At 33.6% G+C, this 19,442-nt stretch overlaps 2 long non-coding RNA genes across 2 annotated transcripts in view; one reads left to right on the forward strand and one right to left on the reverse strand.

Annotated features, from left to right (window-relative positions):
• LOC129533518 (uncharacterized) overlaps positions 1 to 19,442 on the forward strand; it is a 78,041-nt gene that overhangs the window by 27,193 nt on the left and 31,406 nt on the right. The gene's annotated exons all lie outside the window — the stretch shown is intronic.
• Positions 1 to 19,442, reverse strand: part of LOC129533517 (uncharacterized) — a 311,392-nt gene that overhangs the window by 4,148 nt on the left and 287,802 nt on the right. Inside the window, exons 8-9 of the long non-coding RNA XR_010133908.1 lie at positions 11,203 to 14,747; positions 10,172 to 10,288 (exon numbers count right to left, since the gene is read on the reverse strand). This is a non-coding gene — a long non-coding RNA (uncharacterized lncRNA). The remainder of the gene's footprint in view (positions 1 to 10,171; positions 10,289 to 11,202; positions 14,748 to 19,442) is intronic.

Here is a 19,442-nt window from a genome sequence, read left to right on the forward strand (position 1 = left end):
GAATAATCTCTCAGTAAATATTAGTACTTGTTACATTAATAAAACATCTTTAAGAATACATGTTTTTTATTCTAATATAACTTTAGTTCTTGTAGAGTCTAATAAAATATGTTCAGTTGTACTATGTGAACATTTTACCTACTTCTGATATTTGTATGGGTTAATTGATAATTAGCTTCCAAGGTTAAAGAGAGAAAATAGAATGCAGCCTGGCCCTAGGAACTGGAAAGAACGAAAATTAGAAAATGAAAGAAACATAATGAAAGAATTGGAGCAAATTGTAAACTTTCTTTTTTTAGGGGAAAAAAAACATATAATTTTAATTTTGTCACTATTCAATGCAACATTCTCTTTTCATGGCCAAGAAAATGAAGTAAAAGGAAAAAGTAAGTGCTAAATTGTTTCAGTGATAGCTAGCTGACTCCTACTCATTCATGCTTAGCTGTCAAGCCAGTGACATTCTGTCTACTCTGCATTTAAACTTAACCATGTGACTAGTTCTTACCAAATTAATATGAAATGAATTGATGTGTGTCACTTCTGGGTTGAGGTAGATACTTAGGTAGATAGAGACTACCACTAAAGACTCTCTCGATTTCTGCCAGATAAATAAAAGTGGGGCCATAGTATAAGAGTAATTTGGATTTCTGAGTTACTTCTTAGGAGGAAAGCTCTAAACATATCAGAAAGACATGAGAAATATATATTTAATGGTTTACCTACTGTAGTTGGGCAGTTTGTTTCAACTATCACCTCCCTATTACAGATATTAATTAACATTTATTTCCTCCTGTGTACATTTATTCAATCCTCACAAAATCTTTACAAATGAAATCTATTTTGTAGTAGAGGCTTCTGAGACTTGGTATATTTGATTGACTTGTTCAATACAACAACAGCATTAGAATTTGAGCTTCCTGTTTGAGACCTAAATTTATACTGTTTCCAGCATACTTCTTCAATGGTCTACTTTTAAAATCCTTATATTTATATTAATTTGACGTCATATGTATGCATTAGTGGTGAAGAGTATGGTTGTATGTTCTTTATAATATAATGACAGATTGGAAGTTAAGAACTACTGCTCCACAATCTGAAAATACCTTCAAGTGAATGGGATGAAAGCATGGTATACCTTTCTTTGTAAGATGATAAATTATTTTAGTGTCAATTGGCTTTATAGAAGATGAATAAAACTAAAAATCCCCAGGAAGGCTTAAAAACATTGTTTATGTTATGAAAGACATATTATTGGGCTTTATAAAACCAACTGGGTAAGTGCTGATGCTGTTGATACTACTAATAATTCAGTTTTTCATCTGCCTTTTTTTCTGCTAAGCTTACTTATATACTTACATTATTTGAATTTTCTGATATCTAACTATTCATCCTCTCTTGCTGCCAAAACTGATATTTAGAAAATACAGATCCTGTATTTCTAGAAATCAGAGTATCTATGAAGCATTTGAACATTTCCCAATTCAATGCACTTACCTGGGAATGTATTTGGGTAATGGCACTTTTTGGTTATTTGTAGTTTTGCCACTAACACGCAACTATTGTTCAATCTTTTACACTATACCACTTTCGAGAAGGAGAGTAAGGAATTCATTTATCAGAATGGTTGATCCATATTATTCTTATTAACAAGAGTCCCATAGGCCTCAGTTTTAGAAAAATTTATATGGTTCACTAGTTGTTTCAGAAATAGATGAAGATACAATAGTAATTCAAGGTTGTCCCAGTGGTTCTCGAACTTTTAACAACATTGGAAATACCTGATGGGTATGTTAAGGCAAATTGCTAGACCCTACCACCAGAGATGTTGACTCAGTAAGTGTAGACTAGCGCTCACTAGTTTTATAAGTTTACATCTGATAATAATGTTACTAATCCAGTGACTACACTTTGAGAATCATGTTCTAGAACAAAATGCTTTCAGGTGAATTTGCTTAGCAATGAACGCATATGAAAATATGCCATGTCAAAGTTCTTTCAGGATCACCTTGTAAACGTTAAAAAAAAAAAGGAAGAGAAAAAAGTCCAAATGATTGGCCTTTAACATCTGCTTTGTTCAGTTATTGGATGAAGGGGGCGCAGATAGGCATGCTCTCTGGTGCAGTGTTGCTCTGCAGCTGAGGCAATCCCTGAAGAAGGATCTGGCAGCTGAAAGCTCTCTGTGGACACCACTCCCAATAGCTGGAGCAAGTCCTTCCTTGAAGGGGATTTGAGTGGACATCTGCATGTCTGCCACACCCAACTTAAAATTTTCAAAGCCTTGTATTATCTGGAGTTGACCTGATTTTCATATCTCAAACATGTAATTCTCCCTTTTGTTAAATAAGATCCACTTACCCACACATAGCTGTACACAAGCCAAGCTTTTTCCTTTTTTCAGTACAAAGTTTTCCCCATACTGTTATAGCTTTCTGAAATGCTATTCTTTCATTCTCCTCACCAGTAAGTCTCCTGATTTGTTTCTTATATAAGACCCCTGACAAAATGTTTCATCTCAGGTTTATCATTCTGGCTAATGTGGCTCCCCCTGAAAAATCTCTGTAACTGTACTCTTTCCATTTCAGTCATAGCACTTATCACTTTTTGCAATTTTCTCTATAAACTTGTGTTGTTGTTTTTTTTTTCCCTAGCCCCTCTATAGATCTTAACCTCTATGGGAACAGAAGCTATGTTGTTCACCAGTGTAAACCCAAAATCATGAAGAACATAGGCTGTTAGCCCTAATGCAGGCTCTCTTTAAATATCTGCTGTAGGAGTACAGTAGAGATGATCACCAAAAGTTCCTGACCCTTCCATAGTATAGAGTTATTGTAGAGTGATGGGTAACTGTGTGGCCATGGACTACTTCCCTTGCCCCATCCACTGCCTGTAGTTGGTTCCTAATCATGAATAATTTTAACCCCGGGGATATATGGCAATCTCTGGAAACATTTTTAGTTGTCACAACTTGGAGGAAGGTGGGTTGCTACTGGCATCTGCATCTAGTGCGTATAGACCAGTGATACTGCTAAACATTCTATAGTACACACAATAGGTTCCTACAACAAAGAATTTTCTTGCCCAAAATACCAGTAGTAGCAAGGTTTAGAACATATGTGTTTTAGTTTTCTATTCCTGCTTTAATAAATTATCATACACTCACTGTTATAAAACAACACAAATTTATTATCTTTACAGTTCTTTTATGGGTTCACAGAGCTAAAAATCAAAGAGTCTGATTGAATTCTATTCCTTTCTTGAAACTTAAGGAGAATCCATAACCCTCCTTTTTTTTTGAGATGGAGTCTCACTTTGTCACCCAGGCTGGAGTGCAGTGGCATGATCTCGTCTCACTGCTACCTCTACCTCCTGGGTTCAAGTGATTCTTCTGCCTCGGCCTCCCGAGTAGCTGGGACTATAGGCGTGCACAACCACGCTTGGCTAATTTTTGTATTTTTTTTAGTAGAGACGGGGTTTCACCATATCGACCAGGCTAGTTTCAAACTCCTGACCTCAGGCCACCCACCTTGGCCTCCCAAAGTGCTGGGATTACAGGCATGAGCCACCACACCCGGCCCATATCCATCCTTTTTTTTTTTTTTTTAGCTGCTAGAGGCTTCCTGCATTTCTTAAGCTTGTGGCCTCCTTCCTCCAGCTTCCAAGTCAGTGACATTGCGTCTTTCTGGCCGTTCTTCTATAGTCATACCTCCCTCTGACCATGCCAGGAGGGTTCTCCTATATAAACAAATGGTTAGATTGGGTTCACCTGGATAAGCCAGACTAATCTTCTTTATATTTAGTCTCTTAATCACATCTGCAAAGTTCCTTTGACCATGTACACTAATTCAGAGGATCTGACCATCTTATGGTTGGGGGCAGAATTTTGCATAGAACACCTGGGATATGTATGTAATTTTTGCCAGTGGAAAATTAACATTATCGATGTGTGTTCATTCTGATCTAATGGGTTTAAGAAGTGAATCTGCTGTCTCTCCTCTTTTTCCTTTCTATAATAATCTTGACTTCAGATATTCCAAAAGTCAATAATCTTGACTCTAAAAGATGAAAGATAACAAAATCACAATGTAGAAGTCAAGCCATGAAGAATAAGTGTGAGACAGTTGTGTGAGTGAACAATATATATATTTTCTATTAATTTCTACAAGCTTCTGGCATTATATTAAGCTATAGGGCCTTGAGTTTATCTATTACAGCAGCTAGCATTCTTATTGTTATTATTATTGAAAATGATACCTTAGGTTATAACAAAAAGCCTAAAATAGGTTGCGTTGTTTTAGCAGTCAGCTGGCAATTGACAAGGAAATTAACATCAGAAGAAACACTTTGTTCTGAAGCCCTACACTAGACTTATTGAATAAGAGACTTCTATTGTGCTATGCCATAGGGATTTCATAGTTTTTCTATTAAGGGAGCACACATAACCTTAACTAACACTGTGAGAAACTGGCTGAGTGAATAAATTACTAGGTAAATAAAACAATACATTTCTGAGTTTATATTGCTCACTTATAAAAATAAGTAGAAATCACTGTATGTGTGAGCAACAGTAAATAAGTATCCTTAGCACAGATTCCAATAACATCAACTGGATGAACACTGGAATCATGAAGTGTTATTGGCATACCAACAAATGCAAGAAATGCTGAATAGAGGTAACCATAAACACAAACAGATTACTTTCATTTTTCATGTAGCATTCATTATGATTTGCAAACACTAAAATATAAAGGCACTCTTCTCTACCTTCTGAACACTATGTAACCTATAGATAGTGACAAGGAAGTATGAAAAAAAATCCAAATCCTGAGGCAAAGTAATCTAAACTGTAACCACTGACTCAGGTGATGTGGTTCTCTTCTCCCTCCCATCAGGAATCAGGATTGGAGAGGGTGAGGAGGCTTCGGTGTTTATTTGCACTGTAGGATGAGGGACTGCAGGTGATGTCTTGGAGAAGGTAATAATCTGGATATAGAAGACACAAGTGTTCCCTGGGAAGCACTCTTACTCCATCCTAAGAGAGGAATTGATTTTTGCCTTTCCACGTCTCTACTTGATAACTGCACAAAGATATGCTGGTATTTTACTCCAGTTAATCTTGCCTTCTTTCTTCTAAGATAAGTGTATATTAAGACAGTGAGTCTCATTTAGAGTTGTTTCTTCCTTCTCAAAATCCAGAGTTTAGCCATATAGTTAATCGTTATATAATGACTCCCAGTGTTAAGTAAAGATGAGAGTCATAGAATTCAAAGGCAACTTTGATAATTGTTTAGAACACTAACAATACTTCATATATTTCTGAAGAAAGATAAGAATTAAGTTATTAGTACCCAGAAACATCTGTATAATTCTATCTCTTCTCATCAGAGTTCTGTTCCCCAAGTCTGGGAGATACTATCACCGACTGGTAGCTACCATTTCATTAGAAATCCCAAAATATTTAATTTTTAATTTTCAACTGAATTTAACCATTGAAAGCACGGTAATAGGAGATTAATGACTGATGAAATAGTGCTATTAGTAGCATATCATTCAAGAAACATAAATTTCACAATTCAAAACTGCCTTATACATGGAAACACATCACTCCCTAAACTATGTGTAACTTGAGGGCAAAGAAAAAATTTGTGTAGGTTTGAGGAATTTTTTAAAGGGTGAACATATTCTCATCCACATATTTTGTCCCTATACATAACTAGTTCAAATTGCCCTCTCATCTATAAAATTGGTATAAATTCATGTATGTAATTCTATACCTTTGCTGTATCTCAAATACTTTTCTTAATCCAATATATCCTCTGTATGAATTCCTATGGTTTTTAATCTTGAGGCAAGTGATACATTTCTGTGATGTTGAGTGGTAGTATATGATATAAAGAACCCCATGAGATTAATTTGGGGCCTATGTAAATACAAGAATGTTGAGAGGTTTCAAAAGCAAACATAGGCTGGGCGCGATGGCTCATGCCTGTAATCCCAACACTTTAGGAGGCTGAGGCAGGTGGATCACGAGGCCAGAAGATCGAGACCATCCTGGCTAACACAGTGAAACCCCGTCTCTACTAAAAATACAAAAAATTAACCAGGTGTGGTGGCAGGTGCCTGTAGTCCCAGCTACTCAAGAGGCTGAGGCATGAGAATTGCTTGAACCTGGGAGGTAAGAGGTTGCAGTGAGCCGAGATCGTGCCACTGCGCTCCAGCCTGGGCGACAGAGCGAGACTCCATCTCAAAAAAAAAAAAAAAAAGCAAATGTAAACCTCTTTAAACAACAGTGTGTGTATAGAGATTGTGTGTGTCAAAGAGGGGTGTTGTTACATCTGTTCAACTTAGAAACTTTCTAGTTATAAACATCTTAGAAAGTTATGACAATATAAATCTTAAAATCTGTATTCTTATTAAAAGAATTCCCTATTTAATAAATGGTGCTGGGAAAACTGGCTAGCCATATGTAGAAAGCTGAAACTGGATCCCTTCCTTACACCTTATACAAAAATTAATTCAAGATGGATTAAAGATTTACATGTTAGACCTAAAACCATAAAAACTCTAGAAGAAAACCACCTAGTCAATACCATTCAGGACATAGGCCTGGGCAAGGACTTCATGTCTAAAACACCAAAAGCAATGGCAACAAAAGCCAAAATTGACAAATGGGATCTAATTAAACTAAAGAGCTTCTGCACAGCAAAAGAAACTACCATCAGAGTGAACAGGCAACCTACAGAATGGGAGAAAATTTTTGCAACCTACTCGTCTGACAGTGGGCTAATATCCAGAATCTACAATGAACTCAAACAAATTTACAAGAAAAAAACAAACAACCCCATCAAAAAATGGGTGAATGATATGAACAGACACTTCTCAAAAGGAGACATTTATGCAGCCAAAAAACACATGAAAAAATGCTCATCATCACTGGCCATCAGAGAAATGCCAATCAAAACCACAATGAGATACCATCTCACACCAGTTAGAATGGTGATCATTAAAAAGTCAGGAAACAACAGGTGCTGGATAGGATGTGGAGAAATAGGAATACTTTCACACTGTTGGTGGGACTGTAAACTAGTTCAACCATTGTGGAAGTCAGTGTGGCAATTCCTCAGGGATCTAGAACTAGAAATACCACTTGACCCAGCCATCCTATTACTGGGTATATACCCAAAGGATTATAAATCATGCTGCTATAAAGACACATGCACACGTATGTTTATTGCCGCACTATTCACAATAGCAAAGACTTGGAACCAACCCAAATCTCCAACAACGATAGACTGGATTAAGAAAATGTGGCACATATACACCATGGAATACTATGCAGCCATAAAAAACGATGAGTTCATGTCCTTTGTAGGGACATGGATGAAACTGGAAACGATCATTCTCAGCAAACTATCGCAAGGACAAAAAACCAAATACTGCATGTTCTCACTCATAGGTGGGAATTGAACAGTGAGAACACATGGACACAGGAAGGGAAACATCACACACTGGAGACTGTTGTGGGGTGGGGGGAGGGGGGAGGGATAGCATTAGGAGATACACCTAATGCTAAATGACGAGTTAATGGGTGCAGCACACCAACATGGCACATGTATACATATGTAACAAACCTGCACGTTGTGCACATGTACCCTAAAACTTAAAGTATAATAATAAAATTAAATAAATAAATAAATAAAATAAAATAAAATAAAAGTTTAACAAAGTTAGAAAAACTCAAAAGTAAAAAATAAATTAGAAGTACATAAAATAGAAAACAGAATACACATTAGAATTTATTAATAAAACAAAAAGATGCTTTCCCTAAAAGACCACTAAACAAGATAAAACTTTGGAAAGTCTGACCAAATAGTCTGTGGAAAAAAGGGATACATAAGTATAGTTTCAGATATTTCAAAAAGTGTAAGATTAATATAGACAGCTTTATATAAATGTATTTCAACGCTAATATGAATACAGTTAAAATGAATTATTTTCTAGGAAACCTGAAATCACCAATTCAATATATCTATACAAATTCCAAATAGGCCAACAATTATAGCCAACAATAAATAGAAGACAGGGGTATATCCTTATCAACAACACCAAGCCCAATGGCTTAGCTCTAACAAAATGTCAATGAACAAATAATTTTCTGTTAAGTAAATTTTCTAGAACAGAGAATAAATGAGAGAGAGAAATAGAAAGGGAGAGAGACCTAGATAGGAGAGGTTATTCTGCAAATTTTCTGAAACTATCATAATGCTAATTTAAAAGTTGGGTGAGAAAAATACTCAAGGAAAGTTAATTTTATGTGAAGATAGATGTAAAAATCCTTAGCACAACATTATCTAGTAAAATAGTGTTATTAAAATGATACTCTTGTTTATTAAAAAGAATCATACATTATGACCATTATCATAGCATAATCTCAGTTTAATATCAGAAAATTTATTAATATAATTACTCACATAAACATCTTAAAGAACAATTATGATCACCTTAATAAATCTTACAAAGAAATTGATAAAACTCAATACTTATTCTTTATTTTTTAAAAAACTCCTAGCTAACTAGGAATAAAAATAAAATTTCCTTGACTTTAAAGCTATTCACCAGAAATTATCAGCATATGTCACTTTAATTAAGATACATTATAAGCATTACCATTAAATTCAGGAACAAGATAGGGCTGCCCACTTCAAAACTACTATTCAGGATTGTACTAAGGGCTTACCTCATTCGGCAAGACAAGTTAAAGAAATAAGAGGTACGATATTTAAAATAGCATGACTTTCATCATTACAGTTAATACATTTATCTACTTGGAAAATTCAAGAAAATCATCGAAGAAATTTCCAATTAATAGGAAATTAAGGTTAACATAAAAACAATGAATATGAGCTACACTCAAAAAGTGATTTTAAAAAATCTTACATTCACAATACCCTGGTTTGTCTTTGTTTAGTTATTCACTCATCTATCTTTCTTCAATAATTTACAAGTAATAATAAAATATGTATTTTTCAGATTTTGTAAGTGTTTTGGGTGGTAACAGGAAATTGCATGCACATATGAACTGATTAGGCAATAATGGCCAATATGAATGTGTTTTTTACGCTCTCCTGAATAAAAACAAACAAAAAAAAATGTAGGATTACTGCTATTTTTGGGAAAATAAGAATGATATTGATAATGGTGCTTTAGAAATCTCAGATGATCTGTTTTTATTTATCTGTTCTCAAACTTGAAAAAATAAGAAAAAAATCATTGCTATACCGTCTCATTTGAATACAAAATAATTTATCTTTATTCCAAATATTGCAATTTTCAGTTGCCTCTTAAAAAATATTGCATGACAGACATCATTAATCTGTATTTATTCTTATGTTTATATTAAACAATGGACATATATTAATTTTAACATAGGATATTCTCATAATTTCTAGGAACATCTTATTATGTGTAATTCACAAACATAACTCTACAGTTTTAAATATAAAACAAAGCCTTGCCCTAGAAAAGAAGCACTGATTAAAGTCACAACGTGCTCTTTTGTGGTGGTGTTTTTAATAAAATATTATCAGTGGTAAAATGTAAATAAAAAAGTAAATTGCTTCATTCATCATGTATTTTAAGCAGTTAAAATGAATGAACTCTCCTTTGAGAAAACATCTGACTAAGCAAAATAATGGTTATGAGTTTGGGAAAATGTTTAATGAACTTACTGGTTAAAATGCAGTTGTTATTTTAGAGCCCATTATTGTGTGTTTTAAATTAATTGAAGCTTCTTTGCTGAAAGACTGTCTTTTTTCTTTTTTCACTTCATATACTAAAATAAGTGACCTTAGTAACTTATGTGGATGCCAAGAAGTTACCAGGTTGGGAATGCTGGTTGACATAACAATGTGTACCTAGAAGAGTGTGTATCCACGCATCTTCATATGCATTTACCTGATATCAGTTCAAAGGCAAAGTGGTCGATGATCAGACACAATTGTGCTTTAAGGAGCTCATATTGTAAACACTCTGGCTGGTATTCTCTTTCTTTGTGTTCTGTAACACACCTATTTATTACAGATTGGAGGTTGAAGTAATATTTCAGTCTATATATTGAAATATTTCAAACAATATATGTAACCATTTGCTTAAGGCAATAGGAGAAAGTACTTACTTTAAAGATGCAGCTTTATTCATAATTGCCAAAACTTGGAAGCAACCAAGGAGTCCCTCAGTAAGAGAATAGATACATAAACTGTGGCACGTCCAGACAATGGAACCTTATTCAACACTAAAAAGAAATGAGCTATCAAGCCATGAAAAGACATGGAGGAAACTTAAATGCATATTATTAAATTTAAAAAGTGAATCTAAAAAGGTGATGTACTGTATGATTCCAAATACATGATATTCTGGAAAAGACAAAACTATGAAGGCAGTAAAAAAATCAGTAGTTGCCAGAGGTTAGTGGAGAGTGATGGATGAAAAGGAGGAGCACAGAGGCTTTTTAAGACAGTGAAACTACTCTGTATAACACTCTCACGGTAGATATATGTTTTTATACATTTGTCCAAACCCATAGAATGTATAACACCAAGAGTGAAACCTAATGTAAACTATGGACTATGGGTGATAATGAAGTGTCAGTGTGGCTTCATCATCATTTGTAACAAATGTGTCACTCTGGTGGGAGATACTGTTAATAAGGGAGGTTATGCATGTGTGGGGAAGAGAGTGTATGGAAAATCTCTATTTTCCATTTAATTTTGTTGTGAACATATGATCTATTACTAAATAAGTTAATGATGACAAGTCAATCTGTGTACCATGGAGAATACTATGTTCCTGCACATGGCAGACATTTAGTAAATATAATGTAATATTTGATCAAGCTAAAGAATAAGTAAAATGAGAACTTAGACTAAGGAAAGATGAAATCTTTTTGGCAGGGGTAATCTTAAAAAGAAATGACAACAACAACAGATCATAGCCAGAGACATTTTGAATGAGTACCTTCATATTAGAATGGGTTTGGGAGTCAGGACATGTGTTATCTGAACATGAATTATTCTACCTTTTCATTTATAAGGTCTATATGTATAATATTTACTTTATAGCTTTATGGTTAGGAATAAACAAGGTGGTACATGGATATCATTCAAATGAGTATAACTGGAAGTAGTACTTAGACGAAAATTAACTCACAGTATCGAGATTTCTGAAGCATGAACTTGACATTCCATTGTATTCCATATCCTATGGGACCAGTACATTACCTGATGCAAAGTTAGAAACTAGTTAGCATGTGCTGAATGAATAACAAGGAAAGTATGCTGACAAGAAAGTACATACTGGATAAGAGTGATTTTCTAAGCCACATTGTGAAGAATTGTGGTCAGAATCTTTTTTTTTTTTTTTAGTTTTACATGATAGCCAGGCACGGTTGCTCACACCTGCAGTCCCAACACTCTGGGAGGCCAAGGCCGGCGGATCGTCTGAGGCCAGGGTTTTGAGAGAGACGGTATGGTCAGAATCTTAAAGGTTCAAAAATAAATAAATGGAAACTGATATTGGTACCTACTGTGTGTCTTTATAGTTTAAAATATGTGGTAAAAAAATTGTATATATTCTTCAAACGCGTATTTGGTATTTTGATTGATGAAATTGGGCCTTTAATATATGATAGCCATTATTACATATCCTATAATGTTCAAGAATTAATTAATTCATTAAGTCAATGACATTTCTTGAGTGCCTATAATGAGCTAAGTATCAGGGCAAAGCATAAAGCAAGACAATGCCCTGTTTTCATGAAGCTCATATTCTAAAACAAAAAAAGTGATAATTATATTGATAATTCTGATTTCATATTTCCTTGATTTATCAGATATCTGATAGAGACATCAAAATTATATGATAGTATATTCAATATCCTTTTAAAAAGCATACTTTAAGAATACTTTCACGATGGCTCACGCCTGTAATTCCTTTGGGATTTACAACTTTGGGAGGCCGAAGCAGGCAGATCATGAGGTTAGGAGTTCGAGACCAATTTGGCCAAATAGTGAAACCCAGTCTCTACTAAAAATACAAAAATTAGCCTGGCATGGTGTGTGCGCCTGTAGTCCCAGCTACTTGGGAGACTGAGGCAAGAGAATTGCTTGAACCCGGGAGACAGAAGGTTGTGGTGAGCCGAGATTGCGCCACTGCACTCCAGCCTAGGCAAAAGAGTGATACTCCATCTCAAAAAAAAAAAAAAAATTAAATTTACATACAGTAAAATTAACTCTTTTTAGCATACAGTTCTATAAATTTAGACAAATGCATAGAATTATATAACCACTACTGTAATCAAGATATAGAACAGTTTAATGAACCCCAAAAGTCCCTTGTGAAAACAATTGATAAAGCTTTGAAAATTTTTAAAGAAAATAGAAATTTAACCGAGTCAACCAATTAACTCACAAATTATAAAAGTATAATTAAGCTCCATTAAGTGTAGTCTTAAGGCATATTTAACCTCAAGAAACAGAAACCAGTGCAAAGTAATTTAAGTTAAAACAAGGAAAAAACACAGGATACAGTCTTTGTTAGTGAAGACAGCAGCATCTTTCATAAATGAAATGAAATGTCAGTACTCACTGGAACTTTAGATTTGTTTAGTCCACTACTCGCTTGATCTTCTTTTTGTGGTCAGCATAATTGTTTATCTTTGTAGTTCTCTGAGAAACTGTCCACTTGGTAGTGATGGCTGTTCCAAAAAGGCATCCTCAAGCCATGGGTCCCTGTTATCTTACAGAATCTGTACTCACATGGAATAAACGTATGCCTGAAGTCAGGTCCCAAATTCCAATAAAAAGAATATATGTGGCCAGGGAAGGAAATCAGGTTGCATACAGAATTACACATCTTAGCATCCATAGGTGGGATTGGCAGCCTCCTGCTTCACTGCAATGACACCTCAGCAAGAGTAGTAGTAACTGTAGTCGTAGTAGAAATTATAATAGTAACAACAACGGTAAATCAAAAATACCAAGGTGGAGAGCATATTTTATTTTAAAGAGATTGTCTAGAGTATAGCTATTATTAAAGTGCAATAAGATAATATCTCAAACAAAGGAGGAACTATCAGATCTAGGAAAAGTGAGAGTCTCTATTAAGGTAATACTAAAATAACTAAGTGAGAAAAAAAGTTCCAGTAATAGTGATCAGCGCTAAAATAACTCAGCCAATGTTTAGAATCTTGGTTATCAAACAAGGGATATTCTCAAAACATACTCCCTGAAGATGATTTGGAGATAAATATTTGAATAATATTAATACATATACTTGTATTACAGTCAATTGGTTAATAGTTTAACCTGAACACGTTAATAAACACCATTTTAATTGAAGACATTGACAATACAAATAAAACATTAATGCATAAAAGTGAGTTCTATACAATAAAACTTATGTTCATTACGCTAAATTTTAGAGATTGCCTGCAATAGTTGATGAAATCATTTGTTTATATTTCTATAATGACATATGTCAGTGATATTGGACTAGAATATTTAGATCATCTACAATTAAAATTGCATATTTCATTTATCCTAAAGATCTTAATTTAAAAATCAATGGTATAAATGTAGTTACCAGTCACTCTGTCAAGTGTCCGGGAAAAAATAATACTGAAAATTTATAAACAAGATGGAAAGAGAGGGATATATCTATATATTGCTTTTCATTTTCTTTTAAATGAGATCCAAGATGATAGAGATGCAAAGCACACCTTTTCCACAAGCAAAAAAAAAAAAAAAAAAAAAAAAATAGTGATTCAGCTTGAAAACCAGAAAAAAATCTCAGAGTGGAAAACAATAAGAACTAGAATGTTTGTAGAGTACTTTTTCAGGGTCAAAATTATATCCAAAAATTATAAGTATTAGTTTTTTGCAAGTGATTCCTGACTCAGCAAAATAGAAATAAATAACTCATTTCTAAGGAGTCCTATTTTATATTCATATTTACATTCATTATGGAGAGCAAATATATTTTAAGCCATCTGCCACGTTCTCTTCTTTTGGCCTCAGTGGTTCTTGGTACCACAAAATAAAATCTATTCACACACATACATGTGTGCTCATGCATGTGCTCACTCACACATAAACACAAAGCAATAAATTATAAATTTTATTATTTTCTAAACATAAGACTGATAAAATTTGAAATTAATTGTGGACTAATAGATCTACAACTAAAATTGCTACTTATATTGATAGGATCACACAAAGTAATAAAGATTAGTATAATAAAAATCTTGTGCTGATGTGAAGAGTTTAAATACAGTATCTATAACTTCAGTGTAGATTAGGTACATATCTGTGTAAATAATATTTCTACAATTTGGAATATGATTACTTGCAAAATATTTATATTTCTTATATCATCTAAGGATCTTCCTTTCATGAAAGGAATGGATATATATTCCATTCTAAACCCATACTGAGGATTCTGAGTGTGTGGGTCTTTTCAGCTATAGTCAATGAAATGAACAAAGTCTTTAGAACTTCTGAAAATAGATTTTGAGCTACATCTCTAGAAAATTTTAATAAAAAATGCATGTAGCAGGCAGAGCCTTAACGTATTTAAATTCATTATTCAATGGCTAATTACTCATTTTGTGATGACCCAGGTCTGTGGCTTCTCTTCTTTTTTCCCTCTGGCTGTCTGCCTTTGGCCATTTCACAGTTCATTAGCACCTTTAACATCTGATGGGAAGGAGAAGAATATAGGTATGGCTCAAATCAGTCAATTTTACAGTTTTGCATTACTGGGACTACAGATTTGGTGAGATAAACTAACACATAAAATGGAATTACAGAGGTATTTCTGAATTTCAAATAATTATTTTCACTCAAAAGTTGATTACACTGAGATAATATAACTAAGTGTTTTTTAAGAATTGGTTTTTTGGTAGAAATTTCCTCTGTTCTCTCTTATATAATTACTAAGGGTTCAGTAGTTCACTGTATAATGTAGAGACATTACAGACATAGAAGGAGGCTGGATTAAAACTATGGAAAGAACACATTGCATTAAATTTAATATTGACCACACATCACCAATAATCCCTTATCTTCTTAATGGCTTTCTCTCAAAGTAAATGAATAATCTAATAAACAAATGTAATACTTCTATAAAAATACTGTGCGGTATAACTTTATATGTCATTATCATATTTTGTCTAAGATTCATATTTTTTCATGTATCTATTGTGATTTAAAATGAATAGATACACAGTTTTGGTATAGTTTCTTTAGAAAAATCTATTGAGAAATATTTATGTATTAAAATTAAGAAAACAGATATATAAAAAGAACAAGTGCCTTCACTCATTTAAGCTCCATTTCCAACAAATTTAATGTGAGATTTAAATGAGAAAATATATATTATACATTGATTTAATGCCTGGAGCTTAGGAAATGATCAACAAATAGCATTATATATTATTAAGCTTATATAAGTACATATGTATTTATATAACTGTTGTCTTTGTTTATGGTTTCAGGGTAAGAAATCCTGACCTCAGTGCTACTTTTACTGTTGGCATGTATGTCTCTCTAACAATCTCCCAAGGGGTGTATTCCATTTATACCATGTACAAGCCTCACCCATGCACTACAGAGTGGGTAAACATCTACATTAAAAAGGCAAAAGTTAATAACTGAGTTCTAGTTTTACTGTGTTTTAATATACTGTGTGACTCTGAGTAAGACATTTGACTTTTCAGACCTCCAAAACTTGACTTATATAATGGCCAAGGCTGAACCTTTATCATCATTTGCTGTATCCACTGCTCAAACATTTTGCTACCAACTTATCTCTGATCTTACTGGACCAGTTTTTTCTCATCAGAGTGTCTTACATTCCATAATGGTGTAATTCAAATTAGATGTTTTCTTACTTTGCATTGCAGTAACCTTCTTTAATCTGTCTAAGTTTGGGGAGTTTTGGTGCCTTATCCCCTTACTATGGTATTAATTTATAAAATTTTGTAAAATGGGACCACTCTTACTTTAAGACATGGTAAGATAGTTACCCCTCTGTTACTTACTTATCCTATTTTATCTCCCTTGAAAGTGTCTTGCCCTAGTCCAGTTTGTGTATCTCACTTTCTTGTCTTTATAAATAGACATTATCTCATATCCTTACCTTTCCCCATTTTTGGTATACAAGCAAATTATATTTACGGGAAAGCAAAAATGATATCCTATTTTGCACTTCTGGAGTACTCTCTCTCTCTTTTTTTTGTATTCAGGAACTCCTTACAGAGTCAAGGACATAGTGGGGTCTCAGGAAACAGTAGTTGAATTGGTTGGGTGAGAAAGACTACATGATCTAAGTTGAACCATATGAGAAAGCACTGAACACCAAAGTACCTTGATGGATCATTGGATGATTGGAAAGAAAAGAACAAGTGAAAGAGGGGGAGATTATGAAAGAGAGTAAGTGAGCATTATCAGGGGGAAAGAGCAAAATGATGCACATTAAGAAATGAGAGGCTCTCTGAAAGAAGTGCAGTCTCTCCCAGAGTGTGATGTAGCATCAGATAATCCATGTACCTTCTTTTTGTTTCTGTTTTTAAAATGAAGCACCTTTCTCTAGTCTATTATTTTATTTTAAACTTATTTGATTAATCCATGCTATGTGCAATAAATGATAATAAGAAATGTTTGAATGAAAAGTTTTTAGAAAAACAAGAAAGGCCAGTGTGATTAATTTTTTTGTATGTGACTTTATTGTCATCCCTTTTCAAGAGAGGAATATTAAATTAAATAAGATTTTTGTAAAAAATGAACTTTTTGTAAGAAAGGAAGCAAATTGCTGAGCACAGGTAAATGTCACCACAGAACAGAGATATTCATGTAAGAAATTTTTCCTAATTATAAAAAGAGAGTACATGCACGCATATACATACATATATGTGTGTGTATATATATGCTCTAAAGTATAAACTCATACTTTAAAACATACCCGTACACACACACACACACACACACACACACACACACAGACACAGAGAGAGACAGAGAGAGAGAGAGAGAGAGAGAAGTCTGAAACTCCAATCTCAGGTACATATTATTATTACAGAAAAATAAACAAATCAGTAAAATTACTAGGCTAAATTTTCTATTTCAATGAAATAGCAGATTTGAAGCATTTTCACAGTAACCGTGTATGTTGACAATAGTAGAAGAAAATGAGAAGTGTTTTCTTACTGAACACATTGTACCTTTGGTTTCTGTATTTTAAACAAACTAATTTTCTTCTTATGTTAGTTGTTAATTATGACCTTTGACTTTAGATAGTAATGTATAATGACTACTAGGCTTCATAATATCTCTGCTTCTAATTTATCTAAATATTTTGAGCCTATGTTTTTATATTTTCAAAACTTGAAATAAGCACATCTGATTTCTGAGTAATATATGATGCTAAATCCTTTGTTACTAAAATCTTATTATATAAATAGGAACAAAAACCCAAACAGAAACAAACAAAGAGAAGCATCACTCTACAAACAACTATACTTGACAGGTGTTTGCTTGTGTTTTGTTGTTATTGATAAGCTTTTAAGAGCAATTTTTGGGTAAAATTGTATACTCTTCTACCTTCAGTCCCATTTCCAACATTACAAAAATTTGTTTGTATTATTTCAATTAAAATAATATTTTGGAATTACCATATGGCCCAGCAATCCAATCCTATGTGTATACCCATGAGAATCAAAAACATATGTTCACACCAAAATGTACATGAATGTTCATATCAACATTATTCATAGTAGCCAAAAATTAGAAACAACAGAAAATGCTATCAACTGATGAAAGGATAAATATAATTGATTATATGCATGCAATGGAATTTTATGCACATAAAAAGGAACAAAGTACTGATATACTATATGCTGCAACATGGATGAACCTTGAAAATATCATGCTTAATGAAAGAAGCCAAATGCAAAAGGTCACATATTATGTAATTTTATTTACATGAAACATCCAGAATAGGCAAATACATAGAGGAAGAAAATAAATCTGTTGCCAGAGAATGGAGGAAGGGAATGGAGAGTGGCTGATAATGAGTGAGGGGTTTCTTTTTAGGGTGACAAAAAAAAATTCCTTCAGCTAGAGGTGATGGTTGTACAACATTGTGAATATACTGAAATCATAAATTGTACATTTTTAAATGGCGAATTTTATGATAAGTGACTTATATATTAACTAAAAAATCTAAAAACGGTAATACTGGGGTTTGGTTTTATTTTTTAATTTGACTGTATTTTGGAGTAAAGTTTGCAGTATTTTCCAACTTTGGAGGTTTCTCAAACTTAGGAGATAAATTTTTATCACTTATAACATTATCAATTCTTTGCAACTATTTCTTGAGTAGTCTTTATTATAGCTTTCAAGCAAGTGCTCATGGTTTTTCCCCTAAATTGACTTTTTTTTTTTTTTTGAGATGGAGTTTCGCTCTTGTTGCCCAGGCTGGAGTGCAGTGGAGCAATCTCAGCTTATTACAACCTCTGCCTCCCAGGTTCAAGCGATTCTCCTGCCTCAGCCTCCCAAGTAGCTGGGACTACAGGGGCGAGCCACCACGCCTAGCTAATTTTTGTATTTTTAGTAGAGACAGGGTTTCACCATGGTGGCCAGGATGGTCTCGATCTCCTGACCTCATGATCCCCCACCTCGGCCTCCCAAAGTGCTGGGATTACAGGCATAAGCCACTGCACCCGTCCCCCTAAGTTGACTTTCCAACAGTGGCAAAAGATGTTGATCATGAGCATCTCATATGCCTAGTCCAGAAAATGTGAAAATATTAAACATTATCTGAATTTACAAGTAAGAAATGTAAATTACTGGAATGTTGTGCCAAGAAAAGAAAATACAATAAAAGATTTTTACAAGTACAGATTTGGGAACACAGAAATAAGGTGAAGTTACAATAAAAATGTTCCTTCCTAAGTTTATTATCTTACTATTGATCATATTTCTATTTTGTAGAAAAGTAAGCATATTTAATTGCAGAAGTCTAACATGACAGTTTCCAAAATTATACAAATTTATCCTTAGAGCCCATTACGAATGGGGTACCAATAAAATGTAATAAAATAAGTCCGCATCACAAATCTGATAAATTACTTCCTGTACAATTTTTCATAGTATTTCACCTACTAATATCTATTCACAGGCATCCTGGATTTCAAAGGACATTAGTATACTGTAAAGTGACAAAACATTCAAAAGAGGGAAATTCTAAAAGACCTACGTTTTTAACTTAAAGCTAGTAATTAAATAGTAGGATAATATAAAATAATATAACCCAAGACAGAGTGTAAGTATCAGTTTGAAATTCCATTTTCTTAAAAATTATTCATCGATAGCATTAGGAGATATACCTAA

This window comes from Gorilla gorilla, chromosome 4 (genome assembly GCF_029281585.2).
Source record: "Gorilla gorilla gorilla isolate KB3781 chromosome 4, NHGRI_mGorGor1-v2.1_pri, whole genome shotgun sequence".
Classification (NCBI taxonomy): domain Eukaryota; kingdom Metazoa; phylum Chordata; class Mammalia; order Primates; family Hominidae; genus Gorilla; species Gorilla gorilla.